The sequence below is a fragment of the Phoca vitulina genome, unplaced genomic scaffold (assembly GCF_004348235.1).
Source record: "Phoca vitulina isolate PV1807 unplaced genomic scaffold, GSC_HSeal_1.0 scaffold1, whole genome shotgun sequence".
Taxonomy (NCBI): domain Eukaryota; kingdom Metazoa; phylum Chordata; class Mammalia; order Carnivora; family Phocidae; genus Phoca; species Phoca vitulina.
In genome coordinates this window covers 86,884,120-86,897,716 of record NW_022589704.1, presented here as the reverse complement: position 1 = coordinate 86,897,716, position 13,597 = coordinate 86,884,120, and the positions used below count along the sequence as shown (strand labels likewise).

Here is a 13,597-nt window from a genome sequence, read left to right as displayed (position 1 = left end):
TATCTTGTAAGGGTTCATCCAGATCTAGTTGAAACATACTAAAAGACTGAAAAAAAATAAAATAAAAGACTGATTGCAACTTTATTTTTACTTTTTTATTTCCCAAGATATTATTTTTTAATTTTTAAATAATTTGAGACTTGTAGAAAAGTCATAAAAATAATACAAAAGACTCCCATAAACTTTTCACCCTGAATCCCCATTTATTATAATTTTACCATACTTGCTTTATCACCAAATACACAAAAAACCTATAAAATATATTTTTTTCTAGAAATATGGAATATAAAATGCTTCACATGTCATCCTTATGTAGGAGTTAGGGTAATCTTTGTATTGTTCCATTTTTAATATATGTGCAGCTAAAGTATACACTTAGCATTTTTAATTTTACCCAAATCTAGCTCCCATTATATTTTCCAAATATCACATCTACATGAATTAACCAAAAGAGGCATTGTGCATATAATAAATGTCAATGTTTCTTCCTTTCTTCTTTCCAGTAGCAGTATTAAAATACTAAAACTATACAAAATAGACATTAACTAAGTGGAACAGACATAGCTGATATATGACCAATATTGTCATATAAGTGTTAATTCAGCTCCTTCACTTTTTAAAATCTGTTTTTGTTGGGGGCTTTCATTATTTATTTGATGCCTCATATTAGTGAATTAAAGTTAATAATACATATGGTAAATTATAATCACTTTAGAAACATTAACTCATTTGATTCTTATAATAATCTTCGATAGAAATATTATAAAATTAAAAAGTGGAGGATTTTCAGTAATTAAAACACATTTTCCATTCAGTCCATAAAGAGCTATGCTGGGATTCAAATCTAAATCTATTGGATTCTAGAGCACATTTTTTAGAAATATGAATGTAACTACTTAAAACTACTGGGTTTTGATGATTCTTAACAAAGAATAGAAACAAAAACTAAGATATAACTATTAAGATAAAGTATAATGGTTTTAAGACAACAAGCTGCTTGAAGAGAAGTGATGGAAATCATGGTGTATAGTAGGAAGTCTGAAGCAGAAATCTAAAATGAAAAATGACAAAGACTATTACAGCGTATTTTATCGATAGAGCCAAGTGATATGGCATACTTTCATTTGGGTGGGCTAGTCTATGTGTCAACAATTGCCACTAAAAATAAATGTCTGATTCAGCATCCTATTTTACCAGAAGTTATCTGACAGCTTGTATCTATTGTAAACGATGTACATTAAAACAAGATTGCTCTCCATCTGCTAGAAAGTGAAGCAGTGGTTTCTATCATAACTATGTTTAGAAAGAAAATGAGTCAGTTACCTAGAGTAGTGAAGTGCACTGTGTAAGACAGTGAACTATTAAACAATCACACTTAATCACTATTGAAATTTAAAATCCTGAACTACCAAATTATAGACAGAATTTTGCAGTTCAGACTGTCAAAAGAGAAAAGGACACTAGAGAAAATAATTACAATAAATAACTGTAATAATAACAGTAATAGTCTTTCTTATAAAAATAGCGACTTTTATCCATATACTCTTCATCTAATAGGATTGCTTCTGTTCAGAAATTTATTACTAATCAGGAACGCTACAGCAAGATTTTCTGAGTTTAAATCTTTACTTCATTAATTAGTAAACGTGTGATATTTAGCAAGTGCTTTTCTCTACCCACCTCAGTCTCCTGATCTGTATAATGGATAGATAAATACAGGCTTTTGTGAAGACTAAGCGAATGATATAAGCTAATGGCTTATAAAAGAGCATGACAGAGTAAATGCATGACAGCTAAAGCAAATTAGTAATCATAATCGACATAGTACTCAATGATATTTTGTTATAAATACCCTTAATAGTACAAAGTTGTTCGTAAAATATGGAGTATATGTAGGTTTAGGAAGAAAAAAACCTTCTGATTAGTAATTAATCTTGACATTTTTGTGTTTCCCCCTCATTTCAAATCACTGGAGGTTTTCCAAAGCTACACCAGTGGCCTATATTACACAGTTTTCTGGGATAGCCATAAATAACTGAAGTCAGTATTTGAGGAGAACTGCATTATCATTAATCCCGCATTGCATAGTACAGTAGCATGTAGAAACAGACATTACAAGAAGAGTAGCAACAGAATTATAGTTGTTAGGTAGTAAAGAAGAGAATCTGTCCTTTCTAAGGACAAAAGTTTGAAATTTCATCACTTAACGTATCAAAATTGATAACAGGAGGCAACAAGTCCAACATCAACCTGATTCAAATGTGCAAGTGAGAACAGTATTTGGACACAGATTGGCATAGAAAAAGATACCACTCCCTCCTACCCACCCCCCCCAATGTAATCAAAATCCTAACAGACAAAAAGTGTTACTACCCAGGTTATTAACCTTATATTCATGATGGAGTTTGGTTACCAATTATACAAACTCTTAATTATAGAGTGCCTATATACCATTTATGAATATGTTTATATATTCTTATTCCTATCTAATAAGTATATAGCAAAACTTATTCCATGGTGTGGATTTATTTTTTTTCTTCTAAAATTGTGATATCTTTAAAAAATCTCCTGTAGGGGCGCCTGGGTGGCTCAGTGGCTAAGCTTCTGCCTTCAGCTCAGGTCATGATCCCAGGCTCCTGGGATCGAGCCCCGCATCGGGCTCCCTGTTCAGCAGGAAGCCTGCTTCTCCCTCTCCCGCTCCCCCTGCTTGTGTTCCCTCTCTCACTGTGTCTTTCTATGTCAAATAACTAAATAAAAAAATCTTTAAAATAATTAATTAATTAATTAATTAATTAAAAATAAATAAAAAATCTCCTGTATTCTTATGAAGAGGTATGAGGCCCAAGCAAACCCTGTAATTCTGAAATGGTAGGTAATGATAATTAGCTTCACATAAGTCATTTCTGAATAGAAAACTGCTTTTTGGGGGGTCAATCAAGCCACCAACCCTAGAAAATGAGCCGAGAATAAGCATTTCTCATGCATGGGTGAGTCAGCTAGACCTTGGTTGTGACAGAAATGTGAATCTCTCCTGCTTTCTCTAATAACCCTGCATCCTGTGATGTCTCCCTTACTGTTTGCCTCGCCAGCGAGACCCACACTGAGCTTTAACAGTGTGGAGAAAGCACAGTTATGGATCCATTGGCCCTCTCAATTTTGAAAGCTATTTCCTTCACACTGTGACTTGAATGGTGAGAAAAGTGTAGGGGAAGTCGTTTCCACCTCCACAAGAAATGTTAGTATTTACCCACTTCTTTTTTTCTCAGCCCATACAAGCTCTTTCATTTTTAAAATCTGGAGTAAATACTCCCTTCAAATGCCAGCCTATGAACAAAGGCTGATTATGCATGGGAAAATCGGGCCCATCATTATAATCATGCTAAAAGATGCTGGGGAGATTTCTCTTTTCCTTCCCTGTAAGTTATACATTTAGGGAAACCACTCAACCACTCTTCAATTGTGTCCCTGTGGCTTTACAAGAGTTAATGATGCATTCAAAAGGTGTTTCTTTCCTATTCACGGAGGAACCGAGGCAAGTAGACTTGGGCTCATCCAGAATTCATAGCTTAGTGGTGTACAGAGAGCACAGCATTAAGGCATTTTTGGAATTTGTACCTGAGTGGGAGTATGGAAGTCCTGGATGTCAACACGAATGAAGAAAAGATACAATTATTCTGAAACGAGTCACCCATTTCCTGACTGATTCACAATTACAGTCATATGATAACTTACAAATAGTTTCTTTTTCTTTCCTTTTTCAAAAAATGAACAGGCTTCATTTTTGCAGCCTCAGGTTTATAGAAAATTGAGCAGATATAAAGCTCCCATACATCCCCTTTCTTCCTCAGTCATGGTTTCTTCTGTCTTATATTAGTGTGTTACACTTGTTACAATTAATGAAACAATATTATCGCATTGTTATTAACTGAAGTCCATACTTTACATTAGGGTTCACTCTTTGTATTGTACAGTTAGTTATATGGGTTTTGGCAAATGCATAATGACACCTATTCACCATTACAGTATCCTATGGAACAGTTTCACTGCCCTAAAAATTATCTTTATTCTACCTGTTCATCCTCCCTTAATCCCCTGCCCCAACCCCTGGTAACCACTGATCTTTCTGCTCTCTCTGTAGTTTTTTGTTTTTTTCTTTTTTCATAATGGCTTATAGTTACTTCCTTTAAATTTTCAGAACAAATCCAGTGTGTCATTTCTATTTATCTTCATGGAACTAACACATATGCAAACTTACAGGTATCCCATGTTAAGGTACAAAATTGCCACACTGCATATCCCCAAGTGCCATTTTCCTCAGCACTGAGTACCCAGTCTTGTGCATGAATGATAGCTCCCCACAAACCCCCAAATTCCTCATCTTAACACCCCTCCTCTCAGCTTAAAGCTGACTCATTGCGGGTATAGTGTAGTGGATAAGGGTGCAGGTTGCTTGAGTCTGAGCCCTGACTGCAACACTTCCTGGCTCTTTGACTATGGGCAAGTAATTTACCTCTCCAAGCCTCATCTGTAAAAGAAGATAAAGGTATTAATTACCTCACAAGATACTGTGAAGATTAAATTGATCAATGCACAGGGAGTGCTTAGAACAATGACTGGCCAAAGTAAACAGTCAGTAACGTTGATATTAATCTCTTTCTTTCTTTGTCTCTCAAAGAAATGGTCTCTATCAGAACGGCAAATTCACATTCTGATGTAATACTAAACATAAAGGAAACAAGACAGATAATGCAAAAGTAGTTAGTTGACTCTATATGCAACAGTCAGATAGTTTAGTCTTTAGGTAAATGATGATAGAGTGACTTGAGGTTCTGGGGTAGTTGAGATCATCTATGAGAACATGTTCAATAAAATCACCCCCATCATGGAGAAGTTCACATAGCACAGATGAGCTCACTATATGAATTCCATGTGATGTATTCAGCATCAATTCAAGCAGGACAAAGGGGCAGAGCAGGATGCTCCACAAAGTATCACATTATAATTTGTCTCAGCATATATATGCTTCTACACTATGAACACTAAGAATATTACTATGAAAAATATGTAACATAAATCTCTTTCCAATTCAAATCTTTAATAAAACTACCTCCCAGAAAATGCCATAGCTCAGATATAAGTTTTTAAAAATACTATTAATTACAAGTGTTTAAGGCAGAGACTTTGATCCTCTAAATTTACTTATAATAATATTGACTAAAATAAATATTCTTATTTAATTTAAGAAAAATGGGATTTTGGTTTTAATCACAATTATTATACTTTAGCTGTTAATCCTATAGATTACAAAACAAAGAAGTTTTTTGAGTTATTCACTATTATTCATCTTTATTAATTTTAATAAAATATACTTAAAATTGTTTTTTAAATCATACAATATTAAGTTGTCTGATAAGTGAAATTTAGTGTATGAAATGACTATACAAAAAATTAAAAAATAAAAAATAAAAACCAGGCATGGCTTAAAAAATATCTTTACTAAGCAACCTCAAATGTAGGTATTATTCTGCTTATCTTATCCAGGTACTTGTCTTTTGAATAATAGAAGCAGACAGAGATCCAAAGAGTAAGAGCATTTAAGGAAGGCAGAGTTTCCAGCAGCTAGTTCTATTTCTCACTAAGAATTTCCCTATCTTCAATCATCTAAACCTATGTTTGTCTTATTCATCAGGAAGTCACTATAGATCCCTAAAATATCTCTTCCTATGGACTAAACTAGGGCTTTCTGTCTAAATTTAGCATGCTTCAGCATCAAAAAAAACAAAAAACAAAAACAAAAACACATGATTGGTAGCCACAGTTTGAATAATTGCCTTGTTAAATCATCATAGGTGTTATCAATGCAGTTTTCACTGTCATCTTTGTCATCATCATCATCATCATTATCATCTCCATTACCATCCTTATCTAGTATTTGCAGGGTTTTGACAAAGAACCTCAAAATATCCATCATGAAGAACATGATTCGCTCTCAAGTACAGTAATTTGGATTCCACAGCAAATATTCCCATGGCACTGAATCGATAATACATCTCTCTCCCATTCTCACTGAAATTATCTGTTTGGCCTCTTCCAGTTCTTTTCCTTAACAGAAACTTGATTATGTTCAGACAGCCATCCTTCCCCATTCCCCTCCCCATCCTGCTCCTTCACCACCACCAAATCCCACACAACTGGGGGAAATTGAATACACTTCCAGATCTTGGGGTGGACTCTGATTAATACAAATCCAAACATCACATGGTATTCTCCCAGCAACTGAGACTGCTCCTGGTGTGAGAAAGCAACCTTATTTAGCCCACTCAAATTGAAGTAATAGATTTGTAGTACATTTTAAGGGGTCGGATTTCTTTCTTTTTCCTGCTGCATGAGAATAAGTAAACAATTTTCCTCAGTTGCTACTGGCAGCAACCTTATGACCATGGGGAAAAAGGATGTAGTTGTGGATGGCAGAGCAGAGATATGGAAGGGATGTGGCTCTCTAATGATGTCATCGAGGTGTCAATTCAACCAAGCTCAGATCCAACCAAGCCTGGATCCCAACCAGGCTTGCTCTTCTCTGGACTTCCTCTAAGTGAGAAAATGAATTCACTTATCATTTAAGCACATAGAGTTAAGATTTTTGTCAGTGTCTAAAGTATTAGAAAACATACTGATCATTATTATACTATATTTACACTGTTTCAACTGTCTTCTCTTTCTCTTCTGCCTCTGGTATTACCCCTACCAATAATCCATTTTGTCCTCCACTCTCCGATTGAATTTCTGTAAACATTACATTTATTCAAAGTATGCTCCAAAACAAACAAGAAAACAAAAAATAAATAATAGATACAAGCTTAGTGCATATCAAATAAAATCCAAGATAGCCAGTCTGGAAAATAAGGCCTTCTATGGGCTGGTAGTAGTAGTGAGATCTTAGGAAGCACAAATAGAAGAATAATTATCATTCGAACATCTAAAAAGTTGGAAATAGAGTGGAGAAAGTTCATGGTGTTTCTAGACTTTCCAGAGAAGAGGGTGTTTAGGTTCTAGGAATTTTGCACCAGTTATTTAGAGAAATTGCCCTAATATGGAGATGCCTATTATTTCATTTACTGGCCAGGGTATAATATACTTGTTTCTCTGATTATATGTTTGCCAAGCAACTTTTAATAGATTATGTGTATATGTGAATGTCTCAAGAGGAAATATATACCTAATGAAAATAACTCATTCAAGGTAAAATGATAAACCTGAAATCTGAACATTCAGGGGAGTATAAAAAACACTGGCAAAACATGAACCCACTCAATTTAAAATACTTTTCAGAAACAAAGTCTTTGACATGCTATCTTCTTCTGCATTTAATTTGTTAGTAACCAAAAGACAATAATAATAATAATAATAATAAAATCAGATAGTGGTTATAGTGGCAGAGACAGTCATCTGTGACCAGAAGCTCATAGTTCATGCCATTCCCTTTCCAAAATGTGGAGGGGTTGACCGAAACCATATTTTCTAACCAATTACCTTTAGATGTGACCAAGTGACTAGATGTCACTAACTATGAAGGAACTGAAATAATAAAGGTTGCTACTGAGCTAGAAATAGAAAAAAGAAAAAAGGCAGATGTGCCTTTTCTCTCTCTGGTCAAAAATCAGAGGATTCTCTGGGATAAGATATTTACAAATGTCTTACCAGATAAAGGGCTAGTATCCAAAATCTACAAAGAACCTATCAAAGTCAACACTAAAGAACAAACAATCCAATCAAGAAATGGGCAGAAGACATGAACAGACATTTCTCCAAAGAAGACATACAAATGGCCCACAGAGGGGCGCCTGGGTGGCTCAGTCATCAAGCGTCTGCCTTCGGCTCAGGTCATGATCCCAGGGTCCTGGGATCGAGCCCCGCATCGGGCTCCCTGCTAGGTGGGAAGCCTGCTTCTCCCTCTCCCACTTCCCCTGCATGTGTTCCCTCTCTCGCTGTGTCTTTCTCTCTGTCAAATAAATAAATAAAATCTTAAAAAAAAAAAAAATAGCCAACAGACCCATGAAAAAATGTTCAACATCACTCGGCATCAGGGAAATCCAAATCAAAACCACAATGAGATACCACCTCACACCAGTCAGAATGGCTAAAATTCACAAGTCATGAAACGACAGATGTTGGTGAGGATGTGGAGAAAGGGGAACCCTCTTACACTGTTGGTGGGAATGTAAGCTGGTACAGCCACTCTGGAAAACAGTATGGAGGTTCTTCAAAAAGTTGAAAATAGAGCTACCCTACCCTAGTAGCAATTGCACTACTGGGTATTTACCCCCAAAGATACAAATGTAGTGATCCGAAGGGGCACCTGCACCCCAATGTATATAGCAGCAATGTCCATAATAGACAAACTATGGAAAAGGCCCAGATGTCCATTGACAGGTGAATGGATAAAGAAGATGTGATATATATATATATATATAATGGAATACTACTCAGCCATCAAAAAAAGAAATTTTGCCATTCACAATGAAGTGGATGGAACTAGAGGGTATTATGCTAAGCGAAATAAGTCAATCAGAGAAACACAATTATCATATGACCTCATTCATATGTGGAATTTAAGAAATAAAACAGGGGATCATATGGGAAGAGAGGAAAAATTAAAACAAGAAGAAATCAGAGAGGTAGATAAACCATAAGAGACTCTTAATCATAGGAAACAAACTGAGGGTTGCTGGAGGTGAGTGGGGTGGGGGATAGGGTAACTGGGTGCTGGACATTAAGGAGGGCATGTGATGTAATGAGTACTGGGTGTTATATAAGACTGATGAATCACTGACCTCTACCTCTGAAACCAATAATACATTATATGTTAATTAATTGAATTTAAATTTAAAAAATAAGGAAAAGAAAAATCAAGGGATTTTCAGGCCCTAAAGGATATGGGAACCATAAGATGAAAGAAGCCTCCATCTTTGAATCATCACATGGAGAAAAGCTGCCTGATAACTAAGAACACATGCATTGGACTCTATCTTGAGCAATAAAACAGAAAACAAATAAATGAAATTTCTATTGTGCTATCTACTAAAATTTATAGCAGTGAGTGTTACCCTAATAAATTCAAAAGTTAGTAGCACAAGTACAGAACTACCTTAATAAAAATTTAAAATACGTAACATTGGTTTCATGGTTAAGGCGGCAGCATCAACATAATTATTGTTCAGGACTGAAAATACCAAAGGTTAAATATACTTAATAAAAATGTCATTTGTAATATCTTGATAAATATATTGGGGAAGAAATGCATTTTGAGCCTGTGGATTTAAAGAAAGAAGTTTAAAAGTATAATAGTAGTGGTTGTATTAGTTACTGCATGCTTACTTCAGTAAGATATTATAAAAAAAAAAAAGTATAAGTTAAAATTGGCTGGTTGATAGCAAAGACTGAAAGGGAACAGACCAAGTGCAAAACTGAGGCCTCCCAGGTTTGGAAAGCAAATTGTTTCTAGGACCTGAATAGTAAGAAAAAATACTGAAAATGTCTTTGAGCAACAAAAGTCAATTAAGACTTCCCAATTAAACAGAAAAATTTCACCTTCAAACAAAAGGTGTTTGCTTTCCACTGAAGCATTGTCTTCAGGCCTCAAAGTGACCACCAATAGATTGAAAGAGAAAACCAAGAGTGTAAGGTACAAAGAAATAATTTGAGTTTGATAATTATTTCTAGAATATAACTTAGTGAGGATATTGGTATATAAAAGTAATGGGAAGCAAAGAAATAAAAATTCTACTAATTTTCAATGAATTTATAACCACAAAAGTCATGAGCCTAGCTTACACAATTTTTCATCTCTTCAAACCTTAAAACAACTTGAAAGGAACAAGAAACAATCTTTGAAATATAGAGTCCACAGGGGGAGAGTATTCCCCATTGCCAATTTTGTATTAGCACACATTGATGTATTGATGTATTGAACACAACAGACTAGAAAGAACCTCCCAGCGGAAGCATAGGTAAAGAACAGTGGACAAGGGGAAATGTTACAGGGAAAGAACCAGCATCTACACAAGAGACTTCCAAACCACCAGGGCAGGAGGTCCTTCCTTGCCTGGCAGGATTTCATTACTGCTTTATGCCAATGGCTACTGTGTGCCTCCAATCTTCTTTTCTAGCTGATAATTTTGTTTGTTTGTCATTCTATCACTAGTCCCTCCATTTATATAGGGTATGGAGGGGACAGTGGGTATCTGTCCTTTGTTTCATAGTTTGCTGTATACAAGAAAGCACAAAAGGTCATATTGAAAAGGATTACACACCACATAGAGATCCTCCACTCTGACCTAAGTGTAGTATTCTATGTATGGGATTAGATATGTATGGTTGAATATAGATATTTGGTAGCTAGAAGAGAAGACTGTGACAGAAATGGCAAGTATTTATTGAAAGCTCCCACTTCCATAGTATGGTGGTGTGATGGGCAAGAAACTGCCTAATCAGGTGTTACAGTTAATAGCTATAGTCACCAAGCTGTACATGTGTACTTATTTATATTATAACTGGAAGTTTGTATGTTTTGACCACTTTCTTCTAATTCTCCCTTTCTCCAACTTCTGCCACTGGTAATCACAAGTCTGATCTCTTTTTAGGAGTCTGTTTTATCACTTTTTGTTTAGATGTCACATGTAAGTGAGTTCATACAGTATGTTTTTCTTTGTCTAATTATTTCACTTGTTATAATGTCTTCAAGATCCATCCATGTTTTCACAAATGGTAGGATTTCCTCTTTGTATTTTCTTTAATGGTTGAATAATATTCCACCCTGTGTGTGTGTGTGTGTGTGTGTGTGTGTGTGCATATATACACATGTACGTGTATATCATAAATTCTTTGGACAAAAATGCAATGATACCCTGATAGACACTTAGGTTCTTCCCATGTCATGGCTATTGTAAATAATGCTAGTGTGACCATGGGGGTAGAGATATCTTTTTGAGTTAGTGTTTTCATTGCCTTTGGATATATTCCCAGAAGTGGAATTACTGTATCATATGGTAGTTCTATTTTTAATTTTTGAGTATCCTCCATATTGTCTTCCATAACAGCTGTATCAATTTACAATCCCACCAGTGCTACACAAGGGTTCCCTTTTCTCCGCATCTATGAGAGAATTTGCTATTTCCTGTCTTTTTGATGATGGCCATTCTAACAGGCATGAGGTCATATCTCATTGTGTTGTTAATGTGCATTTACCTAATAACTAGTGATGTTGAGCATATTTTCATGTACCTGGTTGGCCTTCATATGTCTTCTTTGGAGAAATGTCTATTCATGTCTTTTGCCCATTTTTTAATGAGATTGATTTTTTTTTTTTTTTTTTTGCTATTGAGATGTGTGAGTTCTTATATATTTTGGATATTATCCCCTTATCAGATACAAAGTTTGCAAATTTTTTTTTTTCCCATTCCACAGGTTGTCTTTTCACTTTGTTAATGGTTTCTTTTGCTGTGCAGAAGCTTTTTACTTTGATATAGTCTTACTGGTTTGTTTATCTATTTATTTATTTAGTTGTTTGTGCTTTAGATGTCATATGCAAAAATTAATTACCAGTACCCATGTCAAGGAGCTTTATTCTTATGTTTTCTCCTAGGAATTTCATAGGGTTCAAGTCTTACACTTAAGCTTTTTACCCATTTCAAGTTAATTTTTGTGAGTGGTGTAAAATATGAGTCTAGTTTCCTTCTTTTTATATGTGACTATCCAATTATCTCAGTACAATGTATTGAAGAAACTGACCTCTTTCCATTGAGTATTCTTGGCTCTGTTGTCAAATATTAGTTGACTGTATATGCTTGGGTTTACTTCTGAGTTCTCAATTCTGTTCCATCGGTTTATTTGTCTGTTTTAATGCCAGTACCATACTATTTCGATGACTATGATTTATAGCTGGTAATCAGGAAGTGTGATGCCTCCTGCCTAAACACAATTTTTACAAGTGCTTAGAAAGACAATTATCTCACTAAAACTGAAAGAAGACCAGATACCCTCAACATTTGACTTTTTCCTTTGCATGATTAAAAAAAAAAAATCTTGAGTAACACTACTTGACACTGTAAAACATCCACCTTGACCCTAAGGCCAGACCAATTTCTCCCTAGTCAAACCATTAAGATTCTGGCTCAAGCGAAAATATCAATTTTGGATCAATATTCTGCAAGGCTCGGCACTCAAGCAGAACAAAATATAACTTAGCATAAAAGCTGTTTTTTTTTTTTTTTCTTCTTGTTCTTTTTTCTTTAGTTGAATATGATTGTATAACCTACAGTAAAATCCTGAATATATGTTATATATGAAAGAGTGGTAATATACAAGGGAAATGGTATCAAGTACTTATTTTATTGTTTTTAATTTTTATCCTTTCCCTTGTGGTGGTGTTTCCAAACCAAGATTTTCTGTTTTTTGAAAATAACATTTGTGCGTGACCCATTATGTACCTCATAAACTTCAAATAAATTACAGCTTAGTATTTTGTTTGTTATTTAGAATGTATTTTTTTTGTAAACTACAGTAACTATATCTTCTGGTTGTAATATTTGATATTTGATGCATAACTCTGTTATACTTCAAGCTCCATAAGAGAATACATCACATCATTATCTTTGACGCCCTCATTACACCTGAGTGATATAGGAAATCCATCCATATGTTTTCAAAAGCAGTACCACCGGCTCATATGTACTTCTTGTTTTCACAGAACTCTATGTAAGAAACAATTAGAAATAATTTTAAACTACTTGGAAATATAAAATTATTCTTTTCTAATAATGGCACAGATTCTTCCAGTATGCAAACTATTCTCTGGCAGAGAGTATAAGAGCTTTCATGCCACCTGAGAATCATTTTATAAGTGAAACAATAATTTACTTAATGTTACCCCAGTGGCTTAGAATATTCACATAGATTCCAAAAGTGTTGGAGAATCTGATAGAATAAAAGCTACCATCAGTTTCTTAAAGTATATCTTTAAAGATAAAAGTAAGGATACTAGGACTGCTATCCAGAGTGCTCCCACCTCAGCTTCTTCTTTGTATTGTAAAATGTTACTGGGGAAAAAAATGCCATTTGCCTTGAAAAGAGAAAAGAAAAAATATTCCTCGGTATGAGTTTGAATGGCTTTGGCCAAAAGGAAATAGAAGAGTTTTCCTAGAAAAGGGAATAAAGAATTGGAACAAAGTATTTGTCCATATTCCAAACAATTTTAGCTAAGTTAAAAGAGACCCCCTAAGTGCCTGGGAAGAACAAGGAAAGGGCAAAGAATTGCACAGAAGAGAGAAATATCATACAACAGTGGTTGTAGTAGATGATGTTGGTTCTTAATCTATTTTTCTTTTTCCATAGTAGTTTGGTCCCAATTTCACTCCCATGTCCTTCTTTCACATGCCAGTGGTAAAAAAAAAAAAAAAAGAAAAAAAAAAGGCTTTTGTTGTCCCATTCAGGTAGGTATCTACCCCATTTCTGACCAAGACATGAAAGTATGTCTGCTTAGGAGCTCTTCTACACCCAAGGAAAATATAATGCTTTCCCCCCACCCTTTTTTTTTTCTTTT

General features: G+C 34.8%; 1 protein-coding gene and 1 non-coding gene across 9 annotated transcripts in view; both read right to left on the bottom strand.

Moving 5' to 3' along the window:
- LRP1B (LDL receptor related protein 1B) overlaps positions 1-13,597 on the bottom strand; it is a 1,853,519-nt gene that overhangs the window by 928,897 nt on the left and 911,025 nt on the right. The window lies entirely within an intron of this gene.
- LOC116638145 lies at positions 273-375 on the bottom strand. The gene has a single exon (XR_004300637.1). It is a non-coding gene; the product is annotated as a U6 spliceosomal RNA (small nuclear RNA).